Source organism: Podarcis muralis, chromosome 11 (assembly GCF_964188315.1).
Source record: "Podarcis muralis chromosome 11, rPodMur119.hap1.1, whole genome shotgun sequence".
In the NCBI taxonomy this organism is placed as follows: Eukaryota; Metazoa; Chordata; class Lepidosauria; order Squamata; family Lacertidae; genus Podarcis; species Podarcis muralis.
In genome coordinates this window covers 62,875,637-62,889,417 of record NC_135665.1, presented here as the reverse complement: position 1 = coordinate 62,889,417, position 13,781 = coordinate 62,875,637, and the positions used below count along the sequence as shown (strand labels likewise).

At 43.0% G+C, this 13,781-nt stretch overlaps 1 protein-coding gene across 11 annotated transcripts in view; it reads right to left on the bottom strand.

The window, feature by feature from the left end:
• Positions 1 to 1,717: 1,717 nt before the first annotated feature.
• CELF4 (CUGBP Elav-like family member 4) overlaps positions 1,718 to 13,781 on the bottom strand; it is a 797,596-nt gene continuing 785,532 nt past the window's right edge. For 10 of the 11 annotated variants that reach the window (XM_077936520.1, XM_077936525.1, XM_077936521.1 and 7 more), the window contains exon 13: positions 1,718 to 1,962. The gene's annotated coding sequence lies outside the window, so the exon portion shown is untranslated. Of the gene's footprint in view, positions 1,963 to 4,820; positions 4,909 to 13,781 lie in introns of all 11 variants that reach the window. The other variant, XR_013394723.1, reaches the window with a different exon arrangement.

Sequence of the window (13,781 nt, the reverse complement as noted above, 5' to 3'; positions counted from 1 at the left end):
ATAAATTATAATAAATATGATATACTTTAAAATATATGTGTTCTTAAATAATTCATTGTTTCTATTTTTCTGATTCAGATTTTAAAGCAACTTTTTTTTAAACTGCTCTAAAGTCATTTACCAAAGATAAATATCGTGCTTTCCTTAAATAGTTTTCCTTGATTTTTTTTCTCTATCATTACAATTAAAAGTCCTACAAAATATGCAAATTTATTTACAGAAAAACAGAGCCAGCATCTTTTATTTTTAAACATCCCCCTGTTTTTCAAAATTCCTTGTAAACAGTTTCAGAAATTCTTCAAAGAGATTGCATTTTTGTAATTTTTTTTTGTTTTTTGTTTTTGTGTTTTAAATATTTTTTTTAAACGTTTTTTTGTGGTTTTTTTTTTTAAGATTAAGGTTCTAGGCTAAACCCCGCTCCCACCCCACCCCCGTCCTGAAGGGTTCTAGAGCAAATATGGAAGCTACTGAAGCAAAAGATGGTTGGAGGTTGCTGGCGACAGCTTATGGAAACATGAAAGCGTCTTAGCTGTGGTTTTCTTTTTCCAGTTTATTTATTTTTTCGTCAAGTTCGAACTAACTTCCGATAGTCTGCAAGAAGATAGCCGTCAAGTCCCCCGCCCCCCTTTGCGTTGCCTACAGGAATTGAGATTTTTTTGTTTTGTTTCGTTTGCTTATTAGTTTTATTTATTTATTACTAGCTGGAATGCTTGCAGTTTAAAAAGCTGCCGAGATCAGCCATCTTCTCCTTTGCCCCCCCCTTCCCCCCACCCCCAATAAGACACAGCTTCCAACAGCAGTTGGCTGAGAGCAGGAACTGATTTCATTCTAAACTCTACAAAAGTTACAGTTCTACAACATCTTTGTGGATTTTTTTTTTTTAGCATTAATGCTAACCTCTATGTATATTTTTTTTGCTTTTTTATTTTTTTTATTTTTGCTTTTTTATGTCATCTAATCCTTTCCCCCCTATTATATAGGTATTTTAAACTTTTTTTTCTTTTTTAAATTCTGTACAGCTATTTTAGGGCGGGTGGAGTCAGAAGCATTTACAAACTTGTGTTCTTTCTACTTTGCATCAGCCTTCTTGTCTTCGTCTTCTGCGCCTTCTTCTTCTTCATCATCATCATCATCATCATCACCATCACTTTCCAGTCCAGTGATCTGCTTATTTTTGTGGGTTTCTCCTTTACCTTTGTCTGCTTTCCAGATACCCACCTCAACCTTCCCCTTCTAAGCACTCAATCCATACATATTATACAGAAAACCATACGAAAGTTTCATAGACTCTTAATTAATGTATAACCAAAGATCCTCCCCAAGTATCAAAGAACTATTATCTTGCCATTTTTTTTAAAAGCGTTTAAGCGGTTTTTTTTTTTTAGTTTTTACATATTTCATATAATTGCTCTCAAAACCTGTTATAGGAACAGCTCATGAGAAAAGGAAAGAACTTCTGTAATTTACATACAGCTACAAGTCTGCGATAAAAAGTTATGTCCTTTGGTCCCTATATAGCTAAGGAATGACAGATAAAGATGCTTAGTGACTGGTGCCATGGGGTTTCCATAGCAACTGCATCCTTGGTGGCAAACAGGCACTCCTCTTGTCAGTATCAAGGTTTGCATTTCCTGTTTGGAGAAAAGCCGCTGTGGTAACATCAGTTTCACTGCAGAAATCCTAGACGATCTTGCTCCAGTCGTGATTTTGTCTGTGGTTTTTGTTGTTGTTGTTATTTATGTTTCTGTTTCAAGCTTATGTCCTTTCGAACCCAGCTGACGTGACTTTTCTTAAAGAAATGGTACAGTCTAAACAATCAGAAAGAGAGTAAGTCTGAAGTCTTCAGCTTGACTGATATTTGCTGATATGTTAAAGGTGTAATCCAACAGTTCTCGTTCCTATATATATTTATTTAATATATATATATATATTTCTCTAAATGTGGCCCATTCAGCTGATGCCCTAAAAAGAGATGAAGAAGATCATTGCAGATTTAACCAACACACATTTTACCAGTTAAGAAAAGAAAAGAAAAATAACCTCCAAGAAATTAAACGAGGAAGAATGAAAGATAGAGAAAACTGACAAGGGAAGAGAAGTTCAAAAGTGTATACCTAAAAAGAAAAGAAAAAAAAGAGGAAATTTAGGAGAACACCTGTTTCCAAGACAACCTTGCTCTCATTGTGGGAACTAAATGCAAATTTGGCAAAGGGGTTCAAGATCAGATCCCTAAACTGCTTTGGAACATTTTGAGAACGTTAAGTAATCCATCTCCCATAAGTGGTGCAAAGTCTTGCCGGTGTTTTCCTAGCTCCTAACGGCCCCTGACTACAAGGAACTTCTGCTCATAATGAAATCTGAAATGTTTACTCCTCTTAAGAAACAGCAACACTGTGCCATGATAATGTGCATTCATACACAGCCTGATTTCACATGGCTCCTCGTCTGTTTGGGAGCTGGAGCCTTCAAGCAGGGCTTTCGAACAAGTGAGCTCTTCCCCGTTCACTTCAGATTATGAGACAGCGCCAGATATTGCACCCTCACTGCAGACGGGTAGCTGCTGGAGATGCCATAATGAGTGTGCAAAGCTGTTCTCCAGAGAGTTCTGTGTCATGCACCTCGGTTGCCACAAAGCTTTGGATTGGGCTTCGGGGCTGCCGTGATGCCTAGGCTCTGCTAAGTCCCACATTTCTGCATTTGCCAAATATCAGGGTGCTTCCACACTGTCAAACTATGGGAGCGCTCCCCCAAGTCACTCTCCATAGACTGAATTCAGGAAAGACCCATCTACGACCCAAAATAGAAGCGTGCTGTGGAGGGCTTTGTGGAGCACTGGAATTACATGGGCTTTCTCAGATGTAGCCATGTCTATAAACCTTCCCTGCACACTGGAGGGAAAAAGATACTGTAGTTTCTCTCTCTCTCTCTCTCTCTCTCTCTCTCTCTCTCTCTCTCTCTCTCTCTCTCTCATCTATCTATCTATCATCTATCTATCTATCTATCTATCTATCTATCTATCTATCTATCATCATCTATCTATCTATCTATCATCTATCTATCATCTATCATCTATCTATCTATCATCTATCTATCATCTATCTATCTATCTATCATCTATCTATCATCTATCTATCTATCAATCATCATCTCTCTCTCTCTCTCTCTCTCTCTCTCTCTCATCTATCATCTATCTATCATCTATCTATCTATCTATCTATCTATCTATCTATCTATCTATCTATCTATCATCTATCGTCTATCTATCATCTATCTATCATCTATAAAAAAGTGATTTCCCTTTGTTTGACCATGGCAGTTTAGAATTACACCACCCCTTCCCCAAGCTTTCGTTTTTCTACCACGAGAAAGTCAAGACTCTAACTTGGGCAGCTGGGTCTGTCATCGTCTGGTAAAGCACACATGCTCCTTAGCTTAATTTTGTGGGCCGCTTATAGGAAAGCAAGGAGAAATTGTCCTTTTAAAAGTCCTCCCCCCCCCTCAACTTTCTGTGGGCAGCTAAGCTGCCAGGAAGATATTTTCTTTTGCAAATGGCAGAAAGAAACACTTTTTGCACAGGTGGCTTCAAAAAATAAAATGACTTGGAACCAACTTCCTCTCCTTCTCTCTCTCTCTCTGTGCAATAAAATAAACTAAAAATGTAAAGCTAACATTTCTTAAATATTTTTTTTTTAATCATGATCCAACTAAACTTGACATTTAAGGAGGATGCTTAATCATTACGGATTAGCTCTTATCTCTTGCTAGCAAGCAGGTTTCTCTTCTTATACACTTGGTGATTTATTACATCAAGAAACTTAGAAACTGCAAAGCTCCCCTCTGGTGGGGAAGGTGTCATGCGTTATATCAAACCATGCTGGCAGGTTTCCGACACTGTTGATTGAACAAACAGCAAACCGTACACAGCAGTCTAAACAATTACAACACCAAAAATAATAAGAATAGAATAAGAAATAAAAAAAGGAAAACACTCATCTAGGACCCTTTTTCAGTTGTAAACAAACAAAAAGAAAAAATGCATTTTACTTTTGAATCAGGATTTTTTTCCCTCTCCCCCAAATAACACCCCCCCTCCCCAGACAGGATGGATTTATTGAGAGTTATTGCGCTATGAGGCAAATTAGGAATTCTAATAAGGCACGTTAGAAGCCGGAGGTTTTATTTTCTAGCTTGCTTTGGAAGGTAGCTCTTTCCATTTGTAAAAACTGCTGCGATTAACTCTATGAATTTTTGAGAGGGATTTGAAATATCTTAAGGAAGAAAGAAAGAAAAAAGATCAATTGAAAAAGGCCCCCAATTATCCATTGAAAAAAAGAAAACACAAGATTTTAGAGTGCAAGAATACCAATCACACATTTCCCCCCCTGCTTCCTTTTTTAAAAAAAAGAAACTAGGAATTATTCATACATTTATAACAATCCCCCTTTCCGCCCCCGAAAGAATTAAGAATTCACGTTTCCCCTCTTTCCGTGTGATAATCTAAAGAAGCAAAAACCGCTGAACGAGAAATTAAACAACAAAGAAACCACTGCAAGCACTAAAGGAAACGAACAAATAATAGGAAATAAAAAAATAATAATTTAAAAAATGAGCACAGCAATAAAAAACCGTGGCAGCACAAAAGTCAAGAAAGGCACATGTGATCATGACTGGCCAATCATCAACCGATACAACATCCAAGAAAAAATGCTTCAATCACGGCACCTCCACGAAACTTGACGGCATGTCATGCAACCAATTCTTAGCTTCGTTACATGGCGCCATCATGTCACACTTTCAACTTCGAGTTGATTTGAACTTACGGACTGGGGGACTGTATTCTCCACTTTCCTGTCATTACGTGAACTTTTTTCCTAGCTCAGCGCGAGACTGTGGTGGATTTGACTGGCTCTTGGTTGGTATTGTTGGAATTTGATTGAATGACAAAAGAAGAAAAGATTTTTTTTATATATATATCTTTGTATTTATATATAGTTTGGAAAAAAAAAAGGCGGGACGGTGGGAAGGAAAGATATAGATTAGAACGGCAAAGGAATTACGAAATCATAAGATATTTTTTGGAAAGAAAGAAAGGGGGATAAAAAAATTATAAGCACCAAAACACAGCATCGTTCCGAAAAGCTCTAATGAACACGCACAAACGAACGTAAAGGAGAAAAAGAACCAGGAAACGGAAAAGGAATTAAGTAAATAAAAGAGGGATGGAAGGAGCCTAGCAAGAGACACACCGACATATACAGACAGTTCGTGTGGGCACATAATAAACAGTGACCATTAACAGAACAATATGTCGTGGCAGCTAAAATAAGCATGCGTTTGATGGATGACAGCAGACGCCGGTAAGTTGGTTCGCAAAGTCTGGGGAAATATATTGGCTGCCAACCATCCCCTGTTGACCTAAAAGCAAACCTTCCCCAGCCACTCCCATTTTTGCAGGCCTCTACTGGATGGGATGGGCCTACTAAAAGACAAGGGGCCTTGTGTTGGCCAGAGACTTGATGTCTCTTTCCTCCAAAGCAGCAACATTCGAAATTTGCCAGGTGCAGTTTGCCCCTGGCTGTCAACCACTCGCGACCAAGTGATGATGCCCGGGCGACAGGATAGTGCCTGAATCTGACATCTCCACCATCTGGAGATGGAGATGCTAGGATCTTGACTCTTCCCATACACTAGCAACACACCCTGTAGAATTCTATCTGTGATATTCTACCTACACAATCAGAACGAATTTCAGGAACCAAAACGTTGTATTGAAAAATGCAACCTTAGAGCTGTCTGGCCAGAAATGGCAACTAGGCGTTCCATTTTGGCAGCTGTAACACTGGTTTAAGGAGCCATTTGGCGCCCAGCTTATATATCTCAGTTTCTAACACTGCTCCAAAGGTGCAGAGCAAGGATCGCCAACGTGGTGCCCCAATGGACAGCCTGGACAAAGGATTCCCAATGGACAACATGGACAACAATCAGAGATGGTGGGAATTGGAGTCCACTTGGAGCCCAACCACACCTGGAGAGTAAAGAAAATAAACAGGGAAGAAGGTGTGGTCAATGCGACTGAGCTATTTGCCTGCCTGTTGAACGTAGGACAGGCATATGAATTCCATATACTGCTACAAGTCCCACGATCACGCAAAGGTACCCTTCCCCAAACCAACGATTCCATTTCCCCATAGGTTCTCTTCTGCATCAGTGTTCGGTTCCTAACCATGGCTTGCGCCAATCTGAGATACTCTTCTCCACACATCCCACATCCAAGCTCACAAGTTCTCTGTTCCCTGGACGTAAAAAGCAGATACACTTATCAAAGCCAATCCCGCCCTGCAGAGGAGGTGGGGTTCATGGCCCCACCACACGCATGGTGGCTGGAGCCCGGCCCCTGCGCAATTGGGGGAATCCCCGGCCATGTCACCCCCTGGCCAGCCAATCAGCTGGCTCTGGAGGTGTGGCCTGCCCTGTTTAACACAGGCGCGGCCAGGGATCTCCCTCTTTTGTTGCCTACCAGCTGTTCCTGTTTCCCACCCTCCCGCCCTTTATAAGTTTTCGTTCCTTGACCTTGCTATGGACCTTGGTTTGTCGCCGTTGAGGGGCCTGGTAGGAATTTTTCCACTTGGCAAATTGGCACGGGCCACTTGGTTTTCGCCTACCTCGTAACAAATTGTCACAACTTTCTTGGTATTAGCGCCTTAAAGACCAACTAAGTTAGTTCTTGGTATGAGCTTTCGTGTGCATGCACACTTCTTCAGATACCTTCTTATCTGAAGAAGTGTGCATGCACACGAAAGCTCATACCAAGAACTAACTTAGTTGGTCTTTAAGGTGCTACTGGAAGGAATTTTTTTTGTTTTGACTATGGCAGACCAACATGGCTACCTATCTGTAATTGGTATTAGCGGTTAGGCATTGGTATTGCTCTGTAGATGGAAGAGGGGAGGTAGCGCCATCACCTGCCTCACATATTGAAGGGTAGACTGATAAAGGATTCCGGGGGGCGTGGCCCTGTCCAAAGCCTATGGATGTGAGGGCCTAAGGCACCCCCCTAGTGGTGACCCTGGGGGAGTTCCTAGTTGATGTGCATCAGCAGGACTCCCCCTACTGGTGGTTAACCCTTCCCGGACTCCAAGCGGACAGGCTGAAGCCGGATATAGTCCAATGTGTAAGCCAATACCACTCATCACCTGTAACCAATAAATTTGTGGCCTTATTTAGCCCATTAACCTTAATAATTGTGTCATGCGACTTTATTTCCATTGGGGGGGGAGAACTCGCTATGCAACACACCTGAAAGATAATTGGGAGAACTGCAAAAGAAAGTTTCTGAAAGTAAGCCAGGGTTGCTTCCCACAAGACAATTTGAGAACGTTAAGAAGATCTCAGCTGGATTGATACGAATTTGCTTAGCCCACTGCACCAACCTGTCTCTAACTCTCTTTTAAAAGCATCCAAATTCTTATATGAAGATCGCATCTGCGTAGGATACCCAGATGGGCCTAGACAAGGGGCGGGGCAGGGGGCAGCTGCCCCCGCCATCAAGTAAAACAATAGAAATACTTAACTGATGAATCATGTCGCTTCTGCCCCCCCCCCCAAGTCCTACCTTCCCCAGCAAAAATCCTGGCTATGTCCATGGATAGCTGTGTTGGTCTGTGTTAGCCAAAACATCAGAAAGAACTGGAGATGCTTAAGAATAATGCATTTGTTGTAGTGAACAGTTTTGAGATCAGTTTGGGGGAAGCTGGCTGCATGGGAAGTGGAGTTTAGGGCTTTCCAGGAAGGCTGGTCCTTTACTTGGTAATAATAATAATAATAATAATAATAATAATAATAATAATAATAATTTATTACTTGTATCCCGCCCATCTGGTGGGGCTTCCTCAGCCACTCTGGGCAGCTTCCAACAGAATATTAAAAACACGATTAAACATAAAAGATTAAAAACTTCCCTAAACAGGGCTGCCTTTAGATGTGTCTTGGAGGGCTCATACGCCCTTAGATAAAACGTTTGCAGGCTAAATGGGGAAGGTTTGTAGGATATGAACTGGCTACTGTAACCCTCACAGACGAACTAGACTGTTGTGCTGCATTGTCTCCTTCGCCTCAGTTGTGGAATGAAGTGATCAGGTGCAAAAAGGGCATTTTGAATACAGCATTACTTCAGCGTTATTCCTCATGCTCACAAAGACTGTTTTTGCTCTCTGTTCTTCGTTTTCCTGGGTGTTTTATCCTCCCTGATTATTTATTTATTTTATTTATTTCCTTGAATTCATGTACTGGCCTACACCCGCAGGTCTCAGGGCGGTTCACAGAATAAAATCAAAATATAAAACCACAAAATACATAATCCAAATAAAAACTGCAACAACCCAATAACCTCCTTTCCAAACAAAAAAACAAACAAAAACCACAACACATTTTAAAAGGGCATAGGATGTCAATCAAATCAACCAAAGACCTGGTTAAAGAGTTTTTGCCTGGCACCTAAAGGTGTATGACGAAGGCGCCAAGCAAACTTCCCTGGGGAGAGCGTTCCACAGATGGGGAGCCACTGCAGAGAAGGCCTCAAAAAATGGCATTAATATGGTATCTCCCGTGTTTCCTAAGGATTCTTGCATCGTGTATGAAGGTGGAATCCTTTATTCATGGAACCAGTATGCCTTTCTGCAACAGTTCCTGTTTTCTGTTTGTGGATCCTCCTCACTCCCTCCATTGATTTCCATAAAACCCAACACATCGCAATAATTCCATGACTCAGCAATAGGAATACTTCCAGAAGATGGGACCGAATCCAAACACCCCCCTCTGTGAACAGATGTAGGACTGTCTCTAAGATTGGACACCATGAGGCAATCGCCTCAGGCAGCAGTTGCTGTGGAGTGAGGTAGGCCTCTGCCCAACCATCCTTGCCCGAGTCCCTGGCCATTCTTCCTGGCTGGAGGACTTGGCTCTATACGCCACACAGCTTGGTCTCCACCCTTTAAACTAGCCTGTTGCCTTAGGTGTGGGCGAAGGATACTATCCTGCCACCTGCGTTGTTGATGTGCGAGTCAACTGGCCACCCAGTTGGCTTCTGCATGTAGAAGGGGACACCATTTTGTCCCTTCCCTCGGGCAGCAAAATGTCCTGAACTGGGCCTGAGCGGAATACACCATTCTGCTCACGCTGTGGCAGGAGCTGTAAATGTGCCCACGGGGACCAGTCTACCTGCCGGTACCCACTACGGTGCCCATGAAACGCCTCAATAAATATCCCCTCCAAAATTCACAACGCACAGGGAACAGTTTGCTCTTCCTGCTCAGTTCTCGTTTCAGCTGCCTCAAACTGGTTGGCATTGAACACATCCCCTTAAATGTGCCATTGTTCAGAAAACTGACGCAAGGATTGAACCCACCCCTTCCATTTTGAACATATGAGGAGAGTTTTGCTCTGTGACTACATAGGGCTGGTTGGTGTAAGTGCCTCTCCCCATTTCTGTGGGTGGCAACTGGTGCAGAGTGGGGTCCTTCCATACCTTTTGTGTGTGTGTGTGTGTGTGTGTGTGTGCACGCATGTGTGGTCATATCCCTTCCTCTCTTAGATATTGCCATCATTTTGTGTTACATCACACACATCGCATTATCCATATTGTTTTGTGCCACATACCCGCAGAAGTCACTTTGTGTTATTCCACCCCTCCCACAACAACTACTTCACCCCCAAAGCTGCTTTCCGGGGATCACTATACCATATTGGGCAAGGACATTTCTGCTCAGAAGACCCAAGTAGGGGTGTTTATTTGAATAAAATATTGGGGGGGGGGGGCTCAGGGAAGCCCCGCCGCACATAACTGATCACAAGACACATGCACACCATTTGAATGGCAATGTCCACCAACTTTGGGGGTCCCCTGAAATACTTTATTGGGGGCACGAAGAGAAGGGACCTCGCTCCAAGGAGTTGGCTCCTACAGCCCCAGAGCATCTTACCAGTAATGTTCTGCACTCAAACAACCTTACATCGAATACTCAGGTATTTGGGAGGGTTTTCTATGGGTTACAAATCTGCCGCAGTTGCTTACATCTTTTCCCCAGTCTCCCTCCCCAACCAAAACCCTCTCGAAACTAAGACCATTCTCAGTATCTCTGAGCTAGGCCTGGCTGTGCGGAAACAAGCTAACTCTAATCTTTCAACACTCAATTAGCACGTTGGATATTTTATTATTATTTTTTGCCTGCAGCTTCAAATTACCTTCAAGGTGTATGGCTCAATTAACTAAAAATATTTCTTGACTCGTTTTTAATTGCACTAAAACTAGGATACACCTCCAGCTAGGAAGAGTAAGGTGAAAATTGGTGTCCCCATATGTTGAAGATTGATTGAAGCCTGAGATCACTCAATAAGCTTTCATAGGACTATTAATTATTAAACTTTTATTAATTTCTCCTTACATTTTTTTTAAAAAAAGGCATTCAAAGCCCCACTTCGTACGATGTTCCTGAAATTTAATAATTGCATCAGTAAAGCTGGGGTGCTTGTCTTAGAAACAATTTTGAGCACCTTTTGTAGTATATAAACATCAATGGGCAAGCATTTGTTTGCTGGAAAGTGGGCACACCCATGAGCATCTTTCACCTATTTTCAGCCTGCCTATAATCTCTAGCTCAGTGTTTCCCAACCTTGTGCCTCCAGATGTTTTTGGCCTACAACTCCCATCATCCCTGACTAGCAAGACCAGTGGCAAGCGATGATGGGAATTGTAGGCCAAAAACAGCTGGAGGCACAAGGTTGGGAAACACTGCTCTAGCTGTTGGTAGTCGCCTGAGCTAGGTATGAAACTCCAAGTCCAGAGATTTGCTGAAGAGGCTCACTTGTGGGTCAAATGCAAAAACTCAGACACATTAAAACCAAGGACAACATTAGCACGGGAATAAACCTAAACGGCAATTAAAATTGGCTTGTCCCATTCTTCCTCGCGTGAAGATAGCCACCACAACATATGCCGTTCTGATTATGGCAAGCAGGTCACGCCATCTAGGCTCCCCCAACCCTATAGCCATGACATGATCCATTCTCTGTAATGGACTCCAAATAGGAAATGATGGATAGATGATGGATGGATGGATGGATGGATGGATGGATGGATGGAAGCAGGGACAACTCAGCCATTAGACAGAATTAGGACAATAGGCTCAGGTGGCACCAGGGGGCAGTAGCAGCAGATACCAGCTCCCCAGCTGTTCCACCAGAGCCCCCTGACCATCGTCCTCAGTGGGAGATCAGAGCCATGTGTGCCACAGTCTAGAGATGCACCCATCCAACCCCAAATTCTCCTGCTGCTGTCATGTGCAGCCTTCCCATTGGTGAAAGAAGGTTCAGCTGGCAAACCTGGCAGCTTCTGTATATGGAATGGGGAGGGCACAATTTTGTCCCTGGAAGCAGCATGTCCTCCATGCTTACTAACCAGCATTACCGCCTTTACACAACTATAACAAGAATACTGTCCAACACTTGCTGAATTAACACACCTGTGTCACATTAAATGTGCAGAACCCTATGCACATTTCCCCGAGAGTACGTTCCACTGAACTCATGGGACTTGCTTCTGAATAAACACATGCAGGATTGATCTATAAATGAAAAAAGGTTTATACTCCCCCCTTCCTCAACTTGGTGTAATCCAGACATTTGGGACTACAACTTCCATCAGGCTGAGTCAGCACAGCTGTCTGGTTTATGAAGTATGGTGATGAGCCCACCAAACCAACCACTTCCATAGGGTCTTGGTAACCTCACGGCTCAATTTTTACGACACGTCCTATGGAGGACTACCATTTGACCTGGTCTATCCTTGGGCCTAGGGATGCAGGTGGCACTGTGGTCTAAACCACAGAGCCCAGGGCTTGCCGATCAGAAGGTCGGTGGTTCGAATCTCCACGATGGGGTGAGCTCCCATTGATTGATCCCATCTCCTGCCAACCTAACAGTTTGAAAGCACATCAGAGTGCAAGTAGATAAATAGGTACCGCTCCGGTGGGAAGGTAAACGGCGTTTCCGTGCACTGCTCTGGTTCTCCAGATGCGGCTTAGTCATGCTGGCCACATGACCCGGAAGCTGTACACCAGCTCCCTCAGCCAATAAAGCGAGATGAGCGCCGCAACCCCAGAGTCAGTCATGACTGGACCTAATGGTCAGGGGTCCCCTTTACCTTTACCTAATCTTACCATACACCTCTAGGGTTTCAAGCCTCAATATAAAAATGGTGGAAATTAAATAAAGAAACAATTCTATCCTTTTCAAATTCACCCACTCAACTAACCATCATCAAGTGTTGGTGTGATCAAGTGATGTATACTTGGAAGTGTGAATTGGACGCTTTGCAACCCCAATTGCACATGTCATAAGCACAAGTCATAAATCTAATCTTTAAAAATAATCTTGCAACTTCTCGCTCCTCATATATGAATACTTTCGGATTTAGCACATGTCTAGTGGCGACAGGCAAATCAATTCTGCCTCCCTTTTGGAAACTAATCCCCAGCATTAGCACTAAAATAAATTCCCACCACCAGCATCTGGAAAGGGTTGCACTTCCTTGCAGGATTCCCATAGATTCATCCTCGAAGATGGGACAGAAGCTACAGCTACTGCAGTTGGTGGAATCCTAAACGATGTGGCATATTGAAATCATAGGACACTAATATAACGAGGTCTGAATTTGCAGCCTATGGATGACTCAGCCCAATACAATATATTAACATACCCTCCAACATTTCTCTGATGAAACTAGGGACGTCCTATTCAATAATAATAATAATAATAATAATAATAATAATAATGTTACTATTTATACCCCTCCATCATTCTGGGTTGCCACTCTGGGTGGCTTCTAACATATATAAAAACATAATAAAACATTAAACATTAAAAACTTCCCTATACAGGGCTGCCTTCAGATAGCCCAGGGGTCAGAGAACTCCATACCCTCCAACCTTCTCTGATGAAACTAGGGACGTCTAGGGATGTGGGTGGCGCTGTGGGTTAAACCACAGAGCCTAGGGCTTGCTGATCAGAAGGTCGGCGGTTCGAATCCCCACAATGGGGTGAGCTCCCATTGTTCGGTCTCTGCTCCTGCCAACCTAGCAGTTCGAAAGCCCGTCAAAGTGCAAGTAGATAAATAGGTACCACTCCGGCGGGAAGGTAAACGGTGTTTCCGTGCACTGCTCTGGTTCACCAGAAGCGGCTTAGTCATGCTGGCCACATGACCCGGAAACTGTACACCGGCTCCCTCAGCCAGTAAAGCGAGATGAGCGCCACAACCTCAGAGTCGGCCACGACTGGACCTAATGGTCAGGGGTCCCTTTACCTTTACCTAAGGAAAAGCAGGACATTCTGGGATCAAATCAGAAACCGGGACAGCTTCTGTAAATCTGGGTTATCCCTGGAAAATAGGGACACTTGGAGGGTCTGTATTAATGCTAACTTCCCAACAACTTAGGCCTTGAATGAGCACCCTTCCAGCGTTACCTGTGGGGCCTTACCTGTGAAGTGCCCTCTTGCCTGGTGTCTACTCTTTTCTCATATCAAGCTAAAGGTCTTTCTGCATTTCGAAACTTTGTTAGCATCACTTTTAACTGTTGTATACCCAGTGCTTTTTTTCTAAAATAAAGAGGAGCGGGATCTCACCATGAACTTCTCCCTTGTTCTCTTAGAATGGTAATGGCGCCCGCTTGAGAGGTACAGTGGTACTTCGGGTTACAGACGCTTCAGGTTACAGACGCTTCAGGTTACAG